At 47.6% G+C, this 12,030-nt stretch overlaps 1 protein-coding gene across 2 annotated transcripts in view; it reads left to right on the forward strand.

The window, feature by feature from the left end:
• The window catches only part of SERPINE2 (serpin family E member 2), a 68,818-nt gene continuing 57,007 nt past the window's right edge, over window positions 220-12,030 (forward strand). Inside the window, exon 1 of one of the 2 annotated variants that reach the window (XM_018058899.1) lies at window positions 220-373. The gene's annotated coding sequence lies outside the window, so the exon portion shown is untranslated. Of the gene's footprint in view, window positions 374-802; window positions 989-12,030 lie in introns of those variants that run through there. The other variant, XM_018058900.1, reaches the window with a different exon arrangement.

The raw sequence follows: 12,030 nt of genomic DNA on the forward strand, positions 1-12,030 counted from the left end.
ATTAAAGTTGGGTACCCACGAACCTAAGTTGACGCAAAGGAGGGCTGAATACGGGAGATCTGGGTAACACAGATGGAAGTGGGACAGTGATTCGTCGCCAGCCTCTGGGGTCTGTGCCTCTCTCCGGCGCACAAGGTCCCATCGGCGGCAGTAACCGGTTGGGAAGGGCCGGATGCCCTGGGCTCTGCGGGTACCTTACGCTGTCACCACAAGCAGGAATTCAGTTTTCTGGATTCCCTCGTCTGCCTATTGCCTAGGGCGACCAGCGGCCGCTTCTCTGTCCCCGAGGCCGGGAGAAGTCGGCTCTGGGGCACCCGGCGATCTGTCCGTCCCCAGCAGCGACCTGGCACCGTTCACCCCATCACCCGGAACGGTAGGCACTCTCCCGAGGCTTCCCACCCCGTCTCTCCCGAGGCGGGCTGGGGAATGGAGGGGTGGGGGAGCAAGCCCAGACGACTCGCCCGGCGTCCCAGGGACGCACCGCGAGTCCTCGGGTCCCTCCCCACCTCCCACACCCCCTGCCGAGCCCGGCGACCCACGTGCAGCACGGCCCGGGCTGGCGCCGCACCTCGGGGTCGGCGTGTCTCCCGGCGCTGTTCGGGCGCAGCCCGGGGACGGGGACCCGCGGGGAGCGGGGGGCCTCGGCGGGGCGGCGGCGGGAGCGGGGGCGCCCGGGAGTGCGGGCGCGGGGACGCGGCAGCCGCCGGCACACAAAGAAGGCGGCGGGAAGGCGGGGCGGGGCGGGCCGGGGGCGGGGGCGGCAGGAAGGGGCGGGGGCCGCGCGGGCCGCCGATAAAGCCCCCGCCGCTGTGGCCGGCGGCTCGCGCTGTAGGGCTGCCGGGCTGCGCGGCTGGTGTGGGCGCCGCTGCCTCTCTCCTCGCCGCTCTTCCTCCTCAGACTTACCCCGCCCCGCCAATACCCGGCTCCGGCTCGGGCCGCGCCGCGCCGCGCCCCGCGGCCGCCACCTGGGGATCCCGAGCGAGGGGCGGTGAGTACAGGGCTGCGCGCCCGCGGCCGATCCCCGGCGCCCGAGGGGTGGGAGGGGAGCGGCCGGGGCTGCCCGCCGCGCCGGGGACGGTCCCGGGGCTCCGCGCGCCGCAGGCTCCGCGCCGCGACCTTGCGCCCGGCCAGGAGGCTGCGGGGCGAGCGGGGACCGAGGGCGCCGGCGTCGGGCGGAGGAACTTTCTTAGTCTCTCCCGACCGGGTTGCCTCGGCCACGGTGGCGTGCGGGCCCGGCCCCGCGGGGAGCCGGGGTGGGACCAGGGCTGGGAGCCGAGGGGCCGCGCGTGCGGTGGCGTCCAGGTGTGCCCGCGACCGGGAGTTCTGGAGCCGCCGTGGCTGCTGCCGGTCCGTCCTAGCGGGCGCCCCTGACCCTGAACTTGGGGTACCCAGGTACTCCCGGGCGTCCCCTACCCCGTACTTTACTGGTGCACCTCCTGTTAGGGAGGACCCCTACGGACTCCTACTTGTTACCATTGCCTGAGCAGGGTGGGGGTAACCGGTGGTTTGGGGGAGAACCTTTAAATTGGTTTCCTGCCTCCGATTTAACCCTGTGAAGCAGATCTTTCCTTTTTTTTTTTTTTTTTTTTTTTTTTGTTTTTTAATCGCCTGTCGCAATGGGACTTGCAATACTAATTAGTGCCTACAGGTAAGGTCAAAGGACTCAGAAATTCTGGGGGAACTGGGTGTTTAATTTGCCTACAAACTGAGTGCGGAGGGAAGGCTTACATAAGACAGCACTCCACCTTCAGGTGTCATGGAAGATGCTCTCAAAGGTTTTACTGTTTTAATGAACGAAAAATAATCTTCGCCTATGTCTCTCTTGAGAAATCTCGAATGCTGCTGTGGCTTGCTTTGACTACTTCTCAGGGAGCGTTTTTATATTTATATTCTTATATTTAGCATCAACATAAAAAGGTGTTTGAAGATTTGACTTCCTCTTTCAAGCCAGGAAGCAGGTTACTTCTCTGAACTGTTCAGGAGCAATCTACGTGATAATTTTATACTTTGGAGATTTTATATCGAAAGTTGAACACTGATAACTGGGAAAAATGTAAGCGTTGCTAATTTGTATATCTAAAGCACACTTCAGAAATTGAAGATACCTTCAATGCTGTCTGCATATCTAAATTAGTAATTATGTGCTGTTTGCAATATTTCAGTGAAAATTTTCTTCAGGCATGCAAATGAAGGTGTTAGCTGAAATCATGTAAGGTTTCTTTCAACTCTGAGGTTTGATTCTTTCTTGAAATGAGGTTCAAAAATATTGCACAGTGTAGGGCAATTACTGAAGGTCAGCAAGGTGTCATTTTTTTTTATTCTTTAAAAAATGAATCTATGCAGAAAATTTCATCCCCCGTGAACTTCACTTATTAGTGTAATTTTAAAAGGATAGAAATGAGTCAGTTTCTAAAGGACAGTAATTTTCAGTTCCACACGTCAGTAACTAGATACTAGTCAGAGATTGTTTGAGGTGGCAGAGTTGGAAATGAGGTGGGGACCTAGTCAGGTCTCAGCTACCCGTCTCTGTGGCCATCCTCTGCCAACCAGTCCCTCTCCCACAGCATGGACAGCTTTGACCCGTGGGCTTTCTCTCCTCCCCTAGTCCCACAGTTCATGTGGGAGATGCTCCCATGCCTGCTTCTTTGACCATCTCAACTCCCACCCACTCTCGCTACTGGGTTCTGTACATCTGGGTCTTGCCCTCACCCAGAGTTGCTCAGCTTCTGAAATCAGCATCTCAGTGTCTCTGCACCGCAGGCTCCTGCCTTCCAGGTTGCAGACTGGTCCTCCCACCACAACTCTTCTTGACCATAGGAGATCTCTTCCCTACCCTCCTTCCCCTTTGGCAGGTGACTAATGACCCATTCAAATCCTGAAAGATGATGCTGTGAAAGTGCTGCACTCAGTATGCCTGCAAATTTGGAAAACTCAGCAGCGGCCACAGGACTGGAAAAGATCACTTTTCATTCCAGTTCCAAAGAAGGGCAATGCCAAAGAATGTTCAAACCACCAACCTAGATAGCATATTAAAAAGCAGAGATATTACTTTTCCAACAAAGGTCCATCTAGTCCAGGCTATGGTTTTTCCAGTGGTCATGTATGGATGTGAGAGTTGGACTGTGAAGAAAGCTGAGCACGGAAGAATTGATGCTTTTGAACTGTGGTGTTGGAGAAGACTCTTGAGAGTCCCTTGGACTGCAAGGAGATCCAACCAGTCCATCCTAAAGATCGGTCCTGGGTGTTCGCTGGAAGGACTGATGCTGAAGGACTGATGCTGAAACTGAAACTCCTCATGCAAAGAACTGACTCATTGGAAAAGACCCTGATGCTGGGAGGGATTGGGGGGCAGGAGAAGAAGGGGACGACAGAGGATGAGATGGCTGGATGGCATCACTGACTTGATGGACATGAGTTTGAGTGAACTCCAGGAGTTGGTGATGGACAGGGAGGCCTGGTGTGCTGTGATTCATGGGGTTGCAAAGAGTTGGACATGACTGAGCGACTGAACTGAACTGAATGACCCATTCTGTCAGGAAAACAGGAGTCACTGGATTGATGTCTCTCCATGTCCTACCCCATTTCCTTCCTGCAGACTTTTCCACAGTTACCCACATCCAGGAAATCTTAAGCAGCTGTTGTGTCCAGGCACTTTGTTAGGCCCTGATGTATGGCAAACAGCAGGTCCCTGCTCTCCTGGAACAGTCTTTCTTGTGGAAGCAGGCAGACACAAAGCAAACATAACTATGCTCTGATAGAGTTGCAATAAGGTAGAATAATAGAAGAAAAATCAGAGGATGGGCTGGGACTTAGAGAAGATCAGAGAGACAGACACACATATGACAGTGCCTCGTGTTTCCCCATGAACTCTTATTTTTAAAAAATTAATCTATTTATTTTAATTGGGGGGTAATTACTTTTGATGCTTTTTGCAATATAGTGGTGGTTTTTGCCATACATTGACATGAATCAGCCACGGGTGTACATGTTATCAGTATTTTTAAAACACCATAACCTCCTTGTCCTTGCATCCCCAACTCAGCTATAGTGATCACCTGTGTATCCAAGTCTTCTGAAGTGAGTTAACCCTTCCTCAGGCTCCCCTTTCTTCTCAACTCTCTGCAACCTGGCCAGTCTCCCCACAGTAGGAGTTGTTGTTCAGTCGCTCAGTTGTGTCCAGCTCTTTGTGACCCCATGGACTGTGGCAAGCCAGGCTTCCCTGTCCTTCACCATCTCCCAGAGTTTGCTCAAACTCATGTCCATTGAGTTGAGGATGCCATCCAACCATCTCATCCTCTGTCACCCCCTTCTCCTCCTGCCCTCAATCTTCCCAGCATCAGGGTCTTTTCCACTGAGTGAGCTCTTCTGCATCAGGTGGCCAAAGTATTGGAACTTAAGCTTCAGCATCAGTCCTTTCAATGAATATTCAGGGTTGATTTCCTTTAGGATTGATTGGTTTGATCTCCTTGATGTGCAAGGGACTCTTAAGAGTCTTCTGCATCACCACAGCTCAAACTCATCAATTCTTTGGCACTCAGTCTACTTTATGGTCCAACCATACATGACTACTGGAAAAATCATAGCTTAGACTATATGGACCCTTGTCGGCAAAGTGATGTCTCTGCTTTTCAATATGCTGTCTAGGTTTGTCGTAGCTTTTCTTCCAAGGAGCAAATGTCTTTTAATTTCATGGCTGCAGTCACCATCTGCAGTGATTTTTGGAGCCCAACCAAATAAAGTCTGTCACTGTTTCCATTTTTTCCCTGTCTAGACACCACAATTCCTGAAGGATCTGAGGATGTCCTGTAGACCTTTCTACAGGACTGGGTATGGATCTTTCTTCTTTTTCTCATGGATACTTTTCTTCTTCCCTAGTTGCCATCTCCTCCTGGTTTGCCTTCTGCCTCCCTGGCAACTCCACTACCTCCTGGGGTTTCCTGGGGCTCAGTTCTCATCCATATTGAGCTCTATGAGGAGTGTTAGAGTTACCATTTTCCTATGGCTTCCACTTTCACCAGTTCAAAGTCCCAGATTGTATCTCCAGCTAGCTCCCTACAGTCTAGTGGGCTGATCCATGCTCTTGAGGTAGAAAACCCACAATAAGTCCAAAAGCAATTTTAGTTTTTAATCATCCACCCCACACCTGTTTCATCCTTAGCGAAAACCTGTCCCGTTTTACGTGATGGCGCCACCATTCACCAGGGTGCTAAAGCAGGGACCTCCCAGGGTCAGCAGACTCCTCCAGCAACCACGAGACCCCCTACATCCAGACAGTCACCAAGTCCTGGTCCTAGGGCTGGCGCTGTGAAATCCGTTAAACTTCTGCTGCAGTCACTGTGGTCCTATTCTGCTTTGCAGTCCAGAAGTGGCACAGTGATGGCCAGTGTGCCATTTCTAGCTGGCAGACATGTCATTGGCCTGAACGCAAGTCTACAGAAATTGAGTTAATCTTTAGAAAGGTTATCACTTGGATTTACAGCTACTCTTAAAAACCAGGGGCCCTGGAACAGGAGGCCTGCATTGCCATGTAGCAGCACGTGCCTGGCATGGAGCTCCCAGGGCCCCGGTAGGCTGGAGACTGCTTGCTTTCTACTCCCCCTGGACCCCCTGGTCCCTCCTTACAGCAGCTTCCCAGTGCCTATGGTCTTCTGAGCTGGCAGCCACAGGCTGGGGGATGACCACGGGCAGTCCTGAGTGACTGACTGCACCGTCTCCTGCCTGGTCTTTCACACTAGTGTTGTACCCCTTTCAAACCATCGTCCACGTTGCTGCTGAGTGCCTCCCTCTTGGGGACAAAACCCTATTCTGAAGGAGTAGCTGTGCTGTGTCACAAGGTAGGTATCTCAGATTGAAGATGTGATCTTTCTGTTCATGTTTAAAGGTGCTGTACCAGAGTTTTTCAAAATACTTTTGAGCCTCTTCAAGGAGAGTTGCTGATACATAATTCTGGTGTTGTCTCACCTGTACTGAGATGCAGTCTCTGCTGTTTATAAACCATTTCCACAGACCTCACCACCCTCCTCCTGCCCCATTACCACAGGAGGAGACAGGGCAGGCTGAATTCTGTGTCCCAAAGCCAGAAGACCTCAGCCCTTGGAACATGGCGGAGCTCATTTCACATGGTGCCCAGAGTCAGGCACTGTGTTCCCAAGATAGCTTAGCTCCCTTTGGGCAGTCCTATCCCAGAAGTCCTCAGCACCCAACCAGGGAAATTTCCATAGTGCCCTTCTCTCCAGCACCTCCCCAGGCCGCTGGCCATTTGTAATGACCTGACAAAGGCCAAGCTTTTCAGTCCCTTCCCACCTCCCTGCTTTGTTGTTGTTCAGTCGCTAAGTTGTGTCCAACTCTTTGTGACCCCATGGACTACAGCACACCAGGCTTCCCTGACCTTCACCATCTCCCAGAGCTTGCTCAAATTTGTGTCCATTGAGTCGGTGATGCCATCCAACCATCTCATCCTCTCACCCGCTTCTCCTCCTGCCCTCAATCCTTCCCAGCATCCAGGTCTTTTCCAGAGAGTCGACTCTTGGCATCAGGTGGCCAAAGTATTGGAGCTTCAGCTTCAGTATCAGTCCTTGCAATGAATATTCAGAGTTGATGTCCTTTAGGATTGACTAGTTTGATCTCCTTGCTCTCCAAGGGACTCTCAAGAGTCTTCTCTAATACCACAACTTTATTTTCTTGCAAAACTGAACTCCCTGCAGACTTCTCATACCATGATGCTGCCCTTGCCTCCTTACCTTGGCTCCTACTGGACCTCTGCCTGGAATTCTCTTTCTCCATCTTCTGCATTTGTTGTCTGGCCAACTTCCACTTTTTCAGGACTCATGTCTAGTGTCACCTGTTCCAAAAAGTCTTTCCTGAAGACCGGTAGTATCTGCCAGTCCTCCCTGATGCACATGTGGTATGTTTACACACACATGTACACTGCCCAATGGATGCCTTTCTGATGGTAGTTACTGTGTCATAGCAAAATGCTCTATCCACCCGATTCCCAAGTGGTGTGAAGTTGTGCCTGAGTTCTGGTTACACTTACACCAGCAACGGTGTATGACCCAAAGGCATTTAATGGATGTTGAACTAAACCATTTTCATATCTTTCACACGTTTGCTGTACATTTTATGAAATAGTGCTTGTCTTCTGGGCTTAAAGGGGAGCTTTGCCTCTAGACCTCTACCCCTGGTGCTGGTACTTCTGCACTTAATCAATCTATATCCTAACATAAAAATATTTGATCAACCATGTCTTCTAAGACAGAACATTACTGAGAAAAAAGTAGAAGTCTAACACAGAAGGGCTTCTGTGGCTATGTTCACTTCAGTTATCCCCATTTGAACCCTTTTTGGCTTCGTTCCGTCTTCCTTGAAGTCCACTGGCTATACTTCGCATTTCACAATTTGTAGAAGGTAGAATTGTTGTTATTCAGTTTGTGAACTGTGTCTGACTCTGCGATCCCATGGACCATAGCCCACCAGGCTCCTCTATCCATGGGTTTCTCCAGGGAAGAATATTAGAGTGAGTTGCCATTTGCTTCTCCAGGGGATCTTCTCAGACCAGGGATTGAACCCATGTCTTCTGCATTAGCAAGTGGATTTTCTACCACTGAGCCACCAGGGAAGCCCACAAGGTACAATACCTACTAGCTTATTTCCACTAACCTTTTCAATGATGGTGATAGCATGTCTTCTTTCTGACCCATTTTTTGTTGTTGTTACGATTCCCCCCCTCTCCCCTCCCAGTATTTGCCAGGGCAGTTCTTGGGCTAATTAAGCTAAGTTTAGTGGAAGGAGGCCTGGGTTGGGAGAGGGTCTGCACTGTGCCATAAAGGACTTATATAGTTGACCATTTGAATCTTAATTTCCTTAACTATACAATAGGTATGTTGAAATAGTGATCTCAAACATGTCTTATTTAAAAAAAAGAAAAACAGTTTAACTTCTTGGCTTATTTTCCCTTTTGATCCAGCTGTCTCATAAATATCAGGCCTAGATGAAATTTTTTCTTAAATGCAGTTTTATGTTTATCTTCATGAAATTAATTCTTCTCTTTCATTTTTTCTTTGCAACCAAATACATCATTCATTTTGGCTCTTTAGGGCTCAGGAATAGCATTGAGGCCCAACGGGAAGATATATTTGGTTTGTATTCCTACTTGGAGGCATTTATAAAAATGTGTGATACATTGAGTCCCATATATTGGGATCCTCTTTGTAAACCTCTGTCTCCATTCGTAAATGTGTCCGCCTTCTCTTTACAGAACCATCTTTCCTCATGAGTAGATTGCATGTCTAATCTAAAAATCAATATTGGGTTTAAAAAAATACCCTTAGGTATGGAATGGAGTCAAATGCAATAAACTACATCTTTAGGTTATTTCTTATGTCTAAGTTCACAATTTGTCTAAGAACACTGAAAGACTAGGACAATTTTATTTCTCTTTTGAGAAATGCTACCTTTCACCTAACAGGCCAAGTCAATTTACACAGTAAATGATTCTCCCTTTATTCTGCTGTTAGATTTCCAGGTCTGGATGTCAGCCCAGTCCAGAGAAGTTGGCGTTCCTTCTGTGCCTCTTTTTTTTGTGCATGGGGATGGCCACTGAGCCTCAGCAGTCTTCTATTTGTAATTCCATTCATGCATTTTGACAAACATTTCATCCCCATTTCCTCCCTGAATTCCTTCAAAGGTTGGGGTGGATGCCCTGATTCAAGAAGAGACCAGGAACACCCCATGCTCCTGCCTCAGTCTGACCTCAGACTTTGCCCTTTGCCTCAGAAGATAATTGGAAAATTGGAGCCCACTGTGCCTTTTATTTTTATCAGTTCATTCTTGGGAGAATGATAATATGGAGACATTTTAATGTAAAACAGAAATAAATCCTATGAAAAAGCAGAAAGGATTTCTTACAGTGATTGCAAACCTTGGTGAATATACTTTGTTTTGTTTTTGTAATGCCCTCCCCCACCTTACAGCAGTGAGAAGTCCAGTAACCTGGGGAATTTCTATGAGCAAGATAAAAATAGCATCAGTCCTTTGTCCCTGCCCTGTGTCCCACCCCCCGCATACCCTCTGCATTTCGTGTCAACTAATACAGCTATAGAAAAAAAATAACTGTTTGTTTTTGGCCCCAGTTTTTATGGGCCAAACCTTGAAAGTGAATGTGGGCAGGTGAGAAAGTTTAACGCCGAATACGAACCCCACTGGAAAATGAACAAGGTGACTGAAAATGAAAATAGATTCTTTCTTTTGAAAAAATTGAGTACAGATAATGGCTGTGTTTGCCTTTTCTACTTAAAAAAAAATTTTTTTTTTTTGTCTTTTTAACCAATGAATCCACTTAGGAGAAAATTATTTTTATTGAGGATTTGGTCACTGATTAGATTATATGCACTTTAATTACTGTCTGATCTTTTGGTTACAAGTGCAGAAGTATAATCAAGTGTAATCAAAATAACTGACTCAAAAACACGGAGAGCCTGGGGGGAGCTACTAGCTTACATTGCTGACCCCGAGCCAGGGCAAGGGTGCTCTGACCCTGGAGGTGACCGGAACTGGACGTCCTCGAGCCTCTTTTCTCTCCCACCGTGTCTTGTCTCTGAATATGACTGCAGGCACCTTCAAGCTGATCTGCCTACAGTCTGAGGATCAAAGAGGAAAGATGAGCTTCCGGGCTGTCCAGGTCAGAAAAAAAAAATCCCAGGGAGGCACTCTGATTGGCTCAGGTTGGGTCATGTGCCTTTCCCTGGACCAATGGCTGTGGGCAGGGGAATAAGTGACTGTGATTGGCCAGGTTCTGAGTCACGTGTCCAAAGCCTGCGGTCAGAGGAAGGAGGAGTATTGAGAGAGGTGTGCTGGTTAATATTTGCATGCAGTTGACAGAGGCTCAGCGTCGTCTCCTCCAGCCTCATGGCTCCCTGTAGGACTGATACTAACATCATTCCCATTCACACAGTTGTGCAGAACCGTGTAGAGCAGCCCAGATATCCGTGGTTACTCATACAGCCTGTATGTGTCAATGCCAGAGCCTGAACCCAGGTCTGTAAACGTGTGAGCTCTACACTACGAACCACCGAAGATTTATGACTCATCAATATTTATAACCTCTCAAAAAGAAACCTATGTCAAACCGCGGGCCTCCTTTCAAGGGACTATCTTCTTTCCTTGCTGTATGATGTCCTTCAATAAGACAACCAAAACAGAAACGGAAAGAGGCTAATACTTTTGTGTTACCTTTGAAGTAATGTTTTCACGCCTTTGGGCCCCTGGGCCCAGTTGTTTCTTAGATACTTGTTTTTTTCCCCTGGGACTCACACTCTAAAATTAATACTGACCTTTGGATTGAAAATGTAGAGTGCATATACCCAGAGTCCAAGGGAATAACATATGTTTAAGCTGGATAAAACTGAACTAAAGAACAAAGGTGACATTATTTTTAAAGGATGTCTACTCCGCAGCTGTGTAGAGACTTAGGTTAAAACATTGAGATTTAACTTGTTTTTATGGTTTTCTCTATATTTAACTTTATTTCAGAGTTTGTCATATCTTGTGGTTTACGTTCTCCCCATCCTCCTCCTCCTCCTTTGTATAGTGTAGTAATTAAGAGTATGGAGGATGTAGAGATGAATGGGCTTTCATCTGTATCTAGATTGTATGGAATACTAGCTGGAGGTCAGGAGGCTGTAGCCAATTTGCTAGACTTCTCCAAGCCTCAGTTTCTTCATCTGTGAACTGGGCATGAAGGTGTTTTGTGTGTTTAGTCACTAAGTTGTGTCCAACTCTTGCGATCCCGTGGACTGTGCCCACGGGATTCTCCAGGCAAGAATACTGGAGTGGATTGCCATTTCCTTCTCCAGGGGATCTTCCCCACCCAGGAATCAAACCGGAGTCTCCTGCATTGCAGGCAGATGATTTACCAACTGAGCTATGAGGAAAGCCTGGGCATGAAGGTAATCACATCGTAAGTGTTGTGAGGATGCAGTGGAGAGTATGCTTTAGGTGCTGAGCACAGAGTTCTGAGTGGAGTTGACTTGCAGGAGACGAGATGGAGGTGGGGTTCTATTTGTCACAGTAGTCCATGTGAACGTTTCACTCCTCTGGGACCTGCGTTTTCACTGTGCCTTTGACCTCATGAATGAGTGACTTGCTGCCTGTGTTTGCATGCTTAGTTTCCAGACCCCTTTTCTGTAAAACTCTCGTGAGCAGTATTCCCAGTGATCAGCTGGTCATCTGTCTTTTCCACAAGCTTCCAGCTCCTCTAGTATTGGCCACAGACCAAAGGATAGCTGGTGCATGAAATAAACTCCTTTTTAGTCCACCTTTGAGAAAATGTAAGCAGAAGTGTTACCATTAGGTCTTTCTAGGGGTGCATTGCAGGCTAGCCTTGTCAGACTGAGTGCTGTTTTGTTTTTTTTTTTTTTTCTTATTGTAGTTATAAAGAATGAATAAATTATACAATAGGAAAAGTAATCTTAGGTAAAAGTAATCTTTAATATTTAGGTTTCTGCAGATGCAGAATCAAAAGTCTTCCCCTTTTGTTCTTGTTTGTCCGACTGGGAAAAAGTCATTCTATTGTATCCAGTGATGCCCATATATCCAGAAATAGCTATTTTAAGCACATGGTGAACATATTTAAAACCCATGGTCATCTAATTATGATTTGATTCCTTCAATATACAAAAGAGTTCTGTGAATGTTGGACTAACCATTGCCAACATTCCTGTATAGGGAATGTATTTTCTACTGCCATTAGTATGATTTAAGAATTTTACTGGCAAATATCCATGTGGGACTTTTTATAGCACCCAGTGTATGCCTGAACCTGAGTTGTTGCTCGGACAGTGAGCTGGGAAATGCCAAGGAGATTCTGGGTGATGACTTAATTATAGAGTTTTCTTTCTAAAATTGTGAATTTTCTCTTTGAAGTTACTTTAGTGATAGACTCATATCGTGTCTTGGCAAACCTGTGTTCGTTTCCTAAAGACACATTAATTAAAATAGCAACTTAGAAGATTGGCCAGAGATGCTGAACTG

This window comes from Capra hircus, chromosome 2 (genome assembly GCF_001704415.2).
Source record: "Capra hircus breed San Clemente chromosome 2, ASM170441v1, whole genome shotgun sequence".
NCBI lineage: Eukaryota > Metazoa > Chordata > Mammalia > Artiodactyla > Bovidae > Capra > Capra hircus.